The sequence below is a fragment of the Oryx dammah genome, unplaced genomic scaffold, assembly GCF_014754425.2.
Source record: "Oryx dammah isolate SB20612 unplaced genomic scaffold, SCBI_Odam_1.1 HiC_scaffold_28, whole genome shotgun sequence".
Classification (NCBI taxonomy): domain Eukaryota; kingdom Metazoa; phylum Chordata; class Mammalia; order Artiodactyla; family Bovidae; genus Oryx; species Oryx dammah.
Window position 1 is genome coordinate 4,736,560 of NW_024070212.1, and position 13,264 is coordinate 4,749,823.

Below are 13,264 nucleotides of genomic sequence, written 5' to 3' on the forward strand. Positions count from 1 at the left end.
TGAAGGTTGGACCATAAAGATGGCTGGGCATTTAAAAAGTGATGCTTTCTAATTGTGGTACTGGAGAAGACTCTTGAGAGTCTCCTGGACTGCAAGGAGAACTAACCAGTCAATCCTAAAGGAAATCAAACCTGAATATTCCTTCATTGGAAGGACTGATGCTAAAGCTGAAACTCCAATACTTTGGCTACCTGATGTGAAGAGCTACTTCACTGGAAAAGACCCCGATGCTGGAGAAGATTAAAGGCAGGAGGAGAAGGGACTGACAGAGGATGAGATGGTTGGATGGAATCACAGACTCGATGTACATGAGTTTGAGCAAGCTTCTGGAGATGATGAAGGACAGGGAAGCCTGGCATGCTGCAGTCCATAGGGGCACAAAAAGTCAGACATGATTGAGTGACTGAACAATAGCAACAAGTTTAAGATCATCCACTTCTGCTATTACAGTAAAGTATAATTCTTTATGCACTTCCCTGGTGGCTCAAACAGTAAAGAATCTGCCTGCAATGCAGGAGACTGGATTCAACCCTTGGGTTGGGAAGAACCCCTGGAGGAGGTAATGGCAACACACTCCAGTATTCTTGACCTGAGAATCCCCACGGACAGAGGAGCCTGATGGGCTACTCTTCATAGGGACACAAAGAGTTGGACATGATTCAGTGACTAAACATAGATAGTCTTTGCTTTGTGGAGATGGGTTTTGGAGGAAAGAAATGTGTGTCCTTAATGTTAAATTCCTTGATATATTTTGTTTTATGAGATCTTTTATTTTCTCTTCTTTTTTCCTCATTTACCAAGTACTCTTCAAAAGGCCTCCTCCCTATTTTACCTCCTCTTGTACAAAGTGTTACTCTTTCAGGACAGGCTCCTCAAGTCTCAGATGAAGTTTATGAGTCTTTTCCCTGTAATTTTATTTGAGTTCCTACTGTTTTCACACTTAGGGAGGACTTTCTCTTTATAAAGACTGACTTACTTCAGTCTCAGATCTGATGTTATTTCCGTTCTCCTCTGTTATGCGCATTTGTGAATGAGTGTGAGTTACACCTGCCTTAGCGCAGCAGCAGCTTGGGAGAAAGCTCACCAGGGCTTGGGGTTTATTTTCCTACTTGCAGGTGATTTGGAACTTCTAGATTTCCTTATTATATTAATTCATGAGATAATACAATTGTTTTGTTATTATTGATAATTTTCTTGAGGGGATATAATAAGAGATTCAGATTTACACCACATGCATTGACTTGGTTACCTAGAAACCTAGCTGTTATTTTTCTTAGCACATTAATGATATCAGTCTCTTTTCTTGTTTCCCATATTTGTTTATAACACTCGATTTTTAGTCTTTAATGTTGCTCCTTTGAAAGTAATGTGTCCTTTTATTTTTAGTACTTTCAAAATTTTCTTTTTTTTCTTCCAGAAATTTTACTCTGATTGTCCCAAATGTTATTTTCTTTTTCTTGCTTGAGATTTGCAGAGATTCTTCCACATAATTTTTGTTGCCTTTTGTCAGTATAAAACGTTTCTGATCAGTAACTCTTTTTATATTGTTTATTTCCCATTTGCCCTGTTCTCTTTTTCTGGGATTCCAAGTGAATTTATTTGACTTTTCTACTATACTACATATTTTTCTTTTCCTCACTTCTGGATTTGCTTAAACATTTTCTTCTTTGTATTGATCTGGATGTTTTCAGCTGATATATGTCCCAGTTCACTAATCCTTCCTCTTGGCATGATTAAATATTGTTTTACTCACCAATGAAGTATAAGTTTTAATTAAATTTTACTTTTTAGCTTTAGGATTTCCATTCTATTCTTTTTTAAAAAATAGCTTTCCTGTGGCAATTTATTTTGTTAAGCATATTAAAATAGCTATTTCACACTGTGTGCTGTGGTTACCTCCAACACCTAATCATGTTCATGTTTTTTCCTTTATCTTTCTTTCTTTTTCTGGGATTAAGTTGCTAGAGAGAAGGTAAGACTGGGAAGGAGTCTGGGTGGGGCGGAGGGGTCCAGATAATTTCCAATTAGCATAATTAGTTATACTTTTTTATATGATGTGCTTAAATATACCATTTTGCCGTTTGTTTTCTATTTGGCCAATGTTTTCTTAGTTATATAATATATGACCCTAACAGGATACTTTCATTTCATCCTTCTCACTCTCCTATCCTTGGTGTTATTTTAATCATTCATTTTACTGTTACATATGTTCAGTTCAGTTCAGTTTAGTCGCTCAGTTGTGTCCTACTCTTTGCGACCCCATGAATCACAGCACGCCAGGCCTTGCTGTCCATCACCATCTCCCGAAGTTCACTCAGATTCACGTCCATTGAGTCACTGATGCCATCCAGCCATCTCATCCTCTGTCATCCCCTTCTCCTCCTGCCCCCAATCCCTCCCAGCTTCAGAGTCTTTTCCAATGAGTCAACTCTTCGCATGAGGTGGCCAAAGTACTGGAACTTCAGCTTTAGCATCATTCCTTCCAAAGAAATTCCAGGGTTGATCTCCTTCAGAATGGACTGGTTGGATCTCCTTGCAGTCCAAAGGACTCTCAAGAGTCTTCTCCAACACCACAGTTCAAAAGCATCAATTCTTCTGCGCTCAGCTTTCTTCACAGTCCAACTCTCACATCCATACATGACCACAGGAAAAACCATAGCCTTGACTAGATGGACCTTAGTTGGCAAAGTAATGTCTCTGCTTTTGAATATACTATCTAGGTTGGTCATAACTTTCCCTCCAAGGAGTAAGCGTCTTTTAATTTCATGGCTGCAGTCACCATCTGCAGTGATTTTGGAGCCCCCAAAAATAAAGTCTGACACTGTTTCCACTGTTACAAACACATAAATATATTGCTTTACATAGTCACTGACTTTTAATGAATTTTAAAATGACTAAAAAAGAGAATTTTTTTTAAAAGAGAATTTTATATGTAACTTATATTTGCCATTTCAGAGCTTTTCTTTCTTCCTACCTTCTTTATTTCTGTCCTCTCTTCTTTTCTTCCTTTTTAAATTTCTTTTGGCTTTGTGGCATGTGAGATCTTAGTTCCCCAACTGGGGTTTGAACCAGCACCCCCTGCTTTGGAAGCACAGCATCTTAAGCACTAAACCACCAGAGAAATCCCTCTTCTTCCTTCCTTCCTCCTTCCCTCCCTCCCTTCCTTCATTTCTTCCTTCCTTCATATCTTTCTCCCTTCCTTCCTTCCTTCCTACCTACCTACCTAGATCCAAGTTCCTCTATAGTGTCTTTTTCTTCCTGTATGAAGAATGCCTTTCTATGTTTCTACTAGCAAATATCATTAAGGTGTAATTGTTAACTAGTTCTTTTTAATATGACATCTTGCACCTGATGAGTCAGTTTGTTTTGTCAGGATGGCAGGTGGAGAATAGTCTAGGAGATGAAGCAGTGCATTGAGAAGGCAGACCTCAGCAGACAAGTACTGCAGAAGCTGCTAGGAGAAAATATACTTTCTGCATGTAACAATAAATATATTTTCACTTTTTGAAAGTTAGACAAAGGAGAATGTCAAGAGATAAAAACTAAAAGTGATTCTAGAGAAAGTTTGCTATAAATTGTCACAGTGAATATATCTTCATTTCTCTGGTTTCCCTTTAGACCCTAATCTGCAGACTTCATATTAGCATGCTTCAGGATTCCAAATCAAACTTACAATTCAGTTCTTAGCATGATAATTTGTATAAGGTCCAATAAATATCTGATGAATGAACACATGAATAAATGGGTCAAACTTGAAGACTCTAGAAAAAGCTCCTTCCCTTCATGTTCAGGCAAAGTACAAAGGATCTGAATGAAAAAAAAAAATGCCCCCCCCCCTTTTTTTTTTTTTTTTTCTGTTGTCAAAGTAGGAAGAAGGGAAAGGTTGAGATTATGGACACATGGTAGGTAGTAGAGTCTGAATGAAAAAGAGGGCTCTCTAGGACTCTTCAAGCATTATTGCCCTATTATTGATTTCTGAAATTATGAAAATGCAATTCTTCTTTCAAAAGTCAACTATTCTCATAGCAAAACACATACCTTAAAGAAAGCAACTAACAAAAATTTAGTTGCCATATTGTAAGATTGGGAGAGAAGTTGATTGATACAAATTTAGCAATTTAAACAGAATCAATTTAAACTGTCACTGAATATAACAGTAAAAATACTTGCCCCTTTTTGAAAAGGAAGCCTAAAAGAATCAAAGGCAATGTAAAGAACACACATATAAAACTTCCTGTAATGATAATAGTGAAGGTTTTCTGTATATTTTTATTTCTGTGACTTTCTTATCAGATTAATTTGCTTAAAGCAATGTTTTGTAGAGCTTGGTTTTTCTCGCCTGTGTACTCACAAAGGATACATTGCAGCATGAGTTCCAAAAGAACTTACACGAAAATGCTAAGTGGGCCCTGGATCAAAATTCAGGTTTCAGGGAACTTACAACAACCAGTAACCTACCACTATCATAAACATTTTTACTCTTTAAGTACACAAAATTTCATTGTTCTTCCAAAAGTTAGAAATTGTAGCTGAGGATCTTAAGTGAATCACTGCTTAATGATCTATTCAAACTTATTTACATATAGGTAGAAGCCAAAGTCAGAGAAATCATTGTTTTTTTTTTTTTTTTTTTGCATGTGTGATCAGTAAGTGAGTAAGTAAGTGAAGTCGCTCAGTCGTGTCCGACTCTTTGCGACCACACGGACTGTAGCCTACCAGGCTCCTCTGTCCATGGGATTTTCCAGGCAATAGTACTGGAGTGGATTGCTATTTCCTTCTCCAGCGGATCTTCCTGACAAAGGGATCGAACCCAGGTCTCCCACATTGTAGACAGACGCTCTACAATCTGAGCCACCAGGGAAGTCCGGTGTGATCAGTATAAACACATAATTAACTAGGATGCTCTTTCAGCTTTTGATTTAGGTGTTTTCCGAAAAGATGGTAAAAATCTCTTAGAGAGATTGTATAGGTTTAAAGAACAGCACAAAAAGGAGATTCTTAAAGATCATTAAGTGGAAATTTAAGCTTTGAGTATCTTGTTCAAGAATAGTGAAGTGGTTTGCCATTCCCTTCTCCAGTGGACCACATTTTGTCAGAACTCTCCACCATGACCCATCCATCTTGGGTGACCTACATGGCATGGCTCAAAGTATCATTGAGTTAGACAAGGCTGTGGTCCATGTGATCAGATTGGTTAGTTTTTTGTGACTGTGGTTTTCATTCTGTCTGCCCTCTGATGGAGAAGGATAAGAGGTTTATGGAAGCTTCCTGATGGGAGAGACTGACTGAGAGGAAAACTGGGTCTTGTTCTAATGGGTGGGGCCATGCTCAGTAAATCTTTAATATGATTTTTTGTTGATGGGTGGGGCTGTGTTCCCTCCCTGTTGTTTGACCTGAGGCCAAACCACGGTGGAGGTGACGAAGATGCTGGCGACCTCCTTCAACAGGTCCCACGCAGGCACTGCTGCGCTCAGTGCCCCCAACCCTGCGGCAGGTCACTGCCCACGCACGCCTCTGCCAGAGACTCCTGGACACTCACGGGCAAGTCTGGGTCAGTCCTTGTGGAGTCACTGCACCTTTCTCCTGGGTCCTGGTGTGCACATGGTTTTGTTTGTGCCCTCCAAGAGTCTGTTTCCCAGTCCTGTGGAAGTTCTTGGCAGCTCTCTGGTGGGGTTACTGGTGACCTCCTCCAAGAGGGCTTATGCCATACTCAGGTCTGCTGCACCCAGAGCCCCTGCTCTTGCAGCAGGCCACTGCTGACCAGTACCTCCGCAGGAGACACTCAAACACAGTCTCAGTCTCTGTGGGGTTTCTGGGTCCTGGGGTGCACAAGATTATTTTGAGTCCTCTGAGAGTCTCTGGTGGGTATGGCATTTGATTCTAAATGCAATTTTGCCCCTCCTACTGTCTTGCTGGGGCTTCTGAGACATCAGAAAAAAAACATATATTTCTGCTTTACTGACTATGCCAAAGACTTTGACTGTGTGGATCACAACAAACTGGAAAATTCTTAAAGAGATGGGAATACCAGACCACCTGACCTACCTCCTGAGAAATCTGTATGCAGGTCAAGAAGCAACAGTTAGAACTGGACACGGAACAAGACTGGTTCCAAATTGGGAAAGGAATATGTCAAGGTTGTATATTGTCACCGTGCTTATTTAACTTATATGCAGAGCACATCATGAGAAATGCTGGATTGGATGAAGCAGCACAAGCTGGAATCAAGATTTCTGGGAGAAATATCAATAACTTCAGATATGCAGATGACACCACCCTTATAGCAGAAAGTGAAGAAGAACTAAATAGCCATTTGATGAAAGTGAAAGAGGAGAATGAAAAAGTTGGCTTAAAACTCAACATTCAGAGAACTAAGATCACGGCATCAGGCCCCATCACTTCATGGCAAATAGATAGGGAAACAATGGAAATAGTGACAGACTTTATTTTGGGGGGCTCCAAAATCACTACAGATGGTGACTGCAGCCATGAAATTAAAAGATGCTTGCTCCTTGGAAGAAAAGTTATGAGCAACCTAGATAACATATTAAAAAGCAGAGCCATTACTTTACCAACAAAGATCTGTTTAGTCAAAGCTATGGTTTTTCCAATAGTCATGTATGGATGTGAGATTTTGGCTATAAAGAAAGCTGAGTGCCAAAGAATGGATGCTTTTGAACTGTGGTGTTGGAGAAGATTCTTAAGAGTCTCTTGGACAGCGAGGAGATCCAAGCAGCCCATCCTAAAGGAAATCAGTCCTGAATATTCATTGGAAGGACTGATGCTGTAGCTGAAACTCCAAAACTTTGGCCACCTGATGTGAATAGCTGACTCATTTGAATATACCCTGATGCTGGGAAAGATTGAGGGCAGGAGGAGAAGGGGATGACAGAGGATGAGATGGTTGGATGGCATCATCAACTCAATGGACATGAGTTTGAGTAAGCTCTGGGAGTTGGTGATAGACAGGGAGGCCTGGTGTGATATAGTCCACGGGGTTTCAAAGAGTTGGGCATGACTGAGAGACTGAACTGATCTTATTCAAAGCCATATAAAGAGCTAAAAGTCTTGTGTTATTCTTGGGGAAATTTTCCATACTATAGTAAAAATGAGTTTAAAGTATTTTTGTAAACTTAATAATATTGGCAAAACTATTCTGAAGAAGAAACAAGAGTCTATTTGAATTGAGAGGCATTGGGATGTTTGTGAAGTAGTTTCAATAGTGCAGTGCTAATAAAACAATCAATGGAATGCAAAAAGCAGGTCAAATCAAATATATATAACATTCAGTATATGACAAAACTAGCATTTCAAAAAAGTATAGACATTCCAATAACCTGATTGTTGATATCGAATAGTTGGAAAAATTATTAAGTTCAATTGCTTACATCAAATAATATACCAAATTGAATTACCAATATATCCAGGGTTAGAGCTTCCCAGGTACTACTACAGGTACAGAACCTGCCTGTCAGTGAAGGGGATGTAAGAGATGTGGGTTCAATACCTGGAATGGGAAGAGTCCCTATAGGAGGGCTTGGCTACCCACTCCAGTATTCTTGCCTGGAGAATTCCAAGGACAGAGGAGCCTGGCAGGCTACAGTCCATAGGGTCACAAAGAGTTGGACATGACTGAAGCTACTCAGCATGCATGTATACAGTGTTAAACAAGAAAATTATTTAAAAATGTACCTTCATAATCAGAACAGATGATAGGACAATTAAATAGCACAAGATAGGATAATTATATTATGATATATACAGACTATAAAATTTTATATGAATATTAAATTTTTAAGCTTCAGCAGAATATTAAATGACATGAGAAAATAGTCATGCCTATTGCTAAGTGACTTGTGTAGAATCTCTTCAAAATAATACTGTTGTAGCTACATCTGTATTTTAGGAAGTATATATACCAGTGACATATTTTTAAAAATAAAATTCTGCTTTTAGTATTAGATAATATTTGTGTGTTCTATAATCAAAATTCTATTAATAGACACAAAAAAATCAAGAAGTAGCCAAAATGTAACAATTATTACATCTAAGTGATAACAATAAAATAATGTTGTCATTCTTTAATTTATTATATTTTACAAATTTTATATAATAAATGATTTTTATAATGAGGTAAAAGTCCTTTCTGATTCTAATTAATGTGTGTAATATGTGTACAGAAAAGAACTGTGAACAAACACACAAATATAGTCTTGATATTTTCTGGGTGGTGAGGTTTTTCTGAGGATTTAAGTTTTATTCTTTATACTTTCTGGTATTTTCTATTTTATATATTTAAAACAATCTATTTATAATAAGAGAAATAAGGGTTACTTAAGTATCCTCACTATGTCGTGTTTAGGTATTACTTAACATTTATATGGTAGAGTTTTTTTTTTTTTTAATACTTACACATTCTGTAACAAGAAGCAGAGTTTTTCTGCATGAAGGTAGTGAGTGTTTGTGTATTTAAATTACTAATCAATTAAAGCACCCTCTAAGAGATTGCAATTCTTGCTGGAATGGAATGTTAAAGCCTGCTGTGAAACAGAAGAGAAACGTTATGATTGCCAGTTAATCACAGAGGGTCCCACTGTCAAGGGAACTTATTTCATACTCATTCTCTTATTTTTACTTCTTTTGGTGAGTGGAAAAATAGGAAAGACAGGAGCAGAAAAGCCAAAAAGAGTGGATGGATGGTCATACTTTTATTTAACTGTGTTTAATGAGTGGAGACGAGTTGATGGCTGACATACATCAAAATAGCACACAAATAACTGAGGAGACAAAAACCGGCTGAAAGTTGAGTACACACTACTAGGAGGTCACTTAACCTCAATCTAGGCTGAAATCCTAGAACAGTGTTAGCGGAAATTTTGACATGATATAAAATTCTAGGTGAGTGGTAAAAAGTGACACTTTCAACATTCTGTATAAAGCAAGGTTAGATTAAACACAGATAACTTTTGAAGACTAATTCAAAAGGAACCAAATTATACTGAGAGTTTCTTGGTTAGCTGGCTCTGTGGTAGTATCAAATTCTTTTTTCATTTTTTAAAATTGTGGTAGAATATATATATAATTTATATTATATATTTTATATATCTTTTTATATATTTTATATATATATATATCTTTTTCATTCTAACCATTTTAAATTGAGGTATAGTTACTTTACAATACTGTGTTAGTTTCTGCTGTACAAAAAAGTGAATTAGCTGCATGTATACATTTTAACCATTGAAAAATGCACGTCAGTGGTATTAATTATATTCACGATGCCTGCAACTATCATGACCATCTCCCTAAACAGAAACTGTAACCATTACCTTTCCAACCTCCCATCCCCGCAATGTCTAGTAATGTTCAATCCACTTTCTGCCTCTATGAATTTGCCTATTTTAGGTACTTCATGTAAATGGAATCATACACTACTTGTCCTTTTATGTATGGGTTATTTCACTCAGCACAGTGTTTTTAAGGTACATTCATGTTATAGCTTGTGTCAGAACTTTGTTCCTTTTCTATTGTAAATATGTAATGCATTTTCTTTATCCATTCATCTACTGATTTGACATTTGGGCTGGTTCCACCTTTAATCTGTTGTGATTAATGACACAATAAATATTTGTTTATAAAAGTATGTTAGACTCCCTGCTTTAATTCTTCTGCTTATGTACCTAGGAGTGGAATTGTGGAGTCACAGGGTAATTATGTGTTTAACATTTTGATGAACCACCCTATTGCTTCTTATAGTAGCTGCACTAATTTATATTGCTACCAGCAATATACAAGGATTACAATTTCTCCATATTCTTAGCAATACTTGTTATTTAAAAAATCATTATTATAGGTATCCTACTAAGTATGAATTTGAGCATTACTTTACTAGCATGTGAGATGAATGCAACTGTGCAGTAGTTTGAGCATTCTTTGGCATTGCCTTTCTTTGGGATTGGAATGAAAACAGACATTTTCCAGTCTTGTGGCCACTGCTGAGTTTTCCAAATTTGCTGGCATTTTGACTGCAGCACTTTCACAGCAATATCTTTCAGGATTTGAAATAGCTCAACTGGAATTCCATCACCTCCACTGGCTTTGTTCGTAGTGATGCTTTCTAAGGCCTCTTGACTTCACATTCCAAGATGTTTGGCTCTAGATTAGTGATCACACCATCATGATTATCTGGATCGTGAAGATCTTTTTTGTACAGTTCTGTGTATTCTTGCCACCTCTTCTTAATATCTTCTGCTTCTGTTAGGTGCATACCATTTCTGTCCTTTATCGAGCCCATCTTTGCATGAAATGTTCCCTTGGTATCTCTAATTTTCTTGAAGAGATCTCTAGTCTTTCCCATTCTGTTGTTTTCCTCTATTTCTCTGCATTGATCGCTGAAGAAGGCTTTCTTCTCTCTTCTTGCTATTCTTTGGAACTCTGCATTCAGATGCTTATATCTTTCCTTTTCTCCTTTGCTTTTCGCCTCTCTTCTTTTCACAGCTATTTGTAAGGCCTCCCCAGACAGCCATTTTGCTTTTTTGCATTTCTTTTCCATGGGGATGGTCTTGATCCCTGTTTCCTGTACAATGTCACGAACCTCATTCCATAGTTCACCAGGCACTCTACCTATCAGATCTAGGCCCTTAAATCTATTTCTCACTTCCACTGTATAATCATAAGGGATTTAATTTAGGTCATACCTGAATGGTCTAGCGGTTTTCCCTATTTTCTTCAATTTGAGTCTGAATTTGGTAATAAGGAGTTCATGATCTGAGCCACAGTCAGCTCCTGGTCTTGTTCTTGTTGACTGATGTTCAAGCTGGTGTTAGAAAAGGCAAAGGAACCAGAGATCAAATTGCCAACATCCGCTGGATCATGGGAAAAGCAAGAGAGTTCCAGAAAAACATCTATTTCTGCTTTATTGACCATGCCAAAACCTTTGACTGTGTGGATCACAATAAACTGTGGAAAATTCTGAAAGAGATGGGAATACCAGGCCACCTAAGCTGCCTCTTGAGAAATCTGTATGCAGGTCAGGAAGCAACAGTTAGATCTGGACATGGAAAAACAGACTGGTTCCAAATAGGAAAAGGAGAACGTCAAGGCTGTATATTGTCACCGTGCTTATTTAACTTCTATGCAGAGTACATCATGAGAAACCTTGGACTGGAAGAAGCACAAGCTGGAATCAAGATTGCTGGGAGAAATATCAATAGCCTCAGATATGCAGATGACACCACCCTTATGGCAGAAAGTGAAGAGGAGCTAAAAAGCCTCTTGATGAAAGTGAAAGAGGAGAGCGAAAAAGTTGGCCTAAAACTCAACATTCAGAAAACGAAGATCATGGCATCCGGTCCCATCACTTCATGGGAAATAGATGGGGAAACAGTGGAAACAGTGTCAGACTTTATTTTTTGGGGCTCCAAAATCACTGCAGATGGTGCCTGCAGTCATGAAATTAAAAGACACTTACTCCTTGGAAGAAAAGTTATGACCAACCTCGATAGCATATTCAGAAGCAGAGACATTACTTTGCCGACTAAGGTCCATCTAGTCAAGGCTGTGGTTTTTCCTATGGTCATGTATGGATGTGAGAGTTGGACTGTGAAGAAGGCTGAGTGCCAAAGAATTGATGTTTTTGGACTGTGGTGTTGGAGAAGATTCTTGAGAGTCCCTTGGACTGCAAGGAGGTCCAACCAGTCCATTCTGAAGGAGATCAACCCTGGGATTTCTTTGGAAGAAATGATGCTAAGGCTGAAACTCCAGTACTTTGGCCACCTCATGTGAAGAGTTGACTCATTGGAAAAGACTCTGATGCTGGGAGGGACTGGGGGCAGGAGGAGAAGGGGACGACAGAGGATGAGATGGCTGGAAGATATCACGGACTCGATGGATGTGAGTCTGAGTGAACTCCGGGAGATGGTGATGGACAGGAAGGCCTGGTGTGCTGCGATTCATGGGGTCGCAAAGAGTCGGACACAACTGAGCGACTGAACTGAACTAAGTATGAAGTTGGTGTATCATGGTTTTAATGTGCATTTTCCTAATGATTAGTGATGTTGAGCATCTTTTCACATGCTTACTGGCTATTTGTATATCTTCTTTGGAGCCTGTGTGTTGAAGTCTTTTGTTCATTTTTAATAAACTGTGTTTGTCTTTTTGCTGTTGAGTTGTGGCAGTACTTTTATATATTCTGCATACTAAAACTTTACCAAATATATTATTTCAAAAATATTTTCTTTGTTTCTATAAGCTATTTTTTTACTCTCTTGTGTATTTTGATGCACAAAGTTTTAAAATTTGGTGAAGTCAAATTTACTATTTTTTCTTCTATTGTTCATGCTTTTGGTGTAATATCGAAGTATTCACGGTAAAAAACAAGGTCATGGAGATTTATCCATATGCTTTCTTCGAATAGTTTTATGACTTTAGCTGTTATATTTAGGTCATTGTTTCATTTTGTGTAGATTTTTTGTGTATTACATGAAACTGGAATCCAACTTCATTCTTAGTCATGTGGAAGTCCAGTTGTCCTAACAACAGCTGCTAAAGAGATTCTTCTTTCCCTATTCAATGGCTTTGTCACTCTTGTAAAAAAAAATCAGTTGGCCATAGTTGTATGGCTTTATATCTGAACTGTCAATTATATTCCATTGGTCTTTATGCTATTTTATATTATCTTGTTTATGGTTGCTTTATCATATAAATGTTGAAATTGAGAAATGTGAATCCTCTAACTTTGCTTTTCTTTTTAAATATTACTTTAGCTATTTGAAGTCCCTTGCAATTCTATTTGATATGTGAAATTGGCTTTCCCATTTCTGCAAAGAGACTTGGAAATTTGATAGAAATTATATTTAATCTATAAGCCACTTTCACTGGTATTAACAAGTTAGCAATATTAAGTTTTCCTATTCATAAACTACAGGGGATCTGTCCATTTATTTAGGTCTTCTTCGATTTCTTTCAGTTTTTTGGTTTTCCATGTACAAGTCTTTACTTCCTTGGTTCAAGTGTTGTCTCTTTTAAAATAAAGTGATACATATAAAATATTATTGTTATTAAAAAATGAAAACAAAATGAAAGTAATAGAATTGAAAAGCTGACTAGTTTCCTCACTGGATAAATCTATGTTATAGGCAGCTGGCTGTTCAGACAAGGATAATTCAAGTCTCTGGGGAGCTTATAAACTCAAACTCATAATGTGCTAATAAAAGGTGTCTCTGCTATAATATAGAGAGTCAGCAAGCCTAATTATATCTTTCTT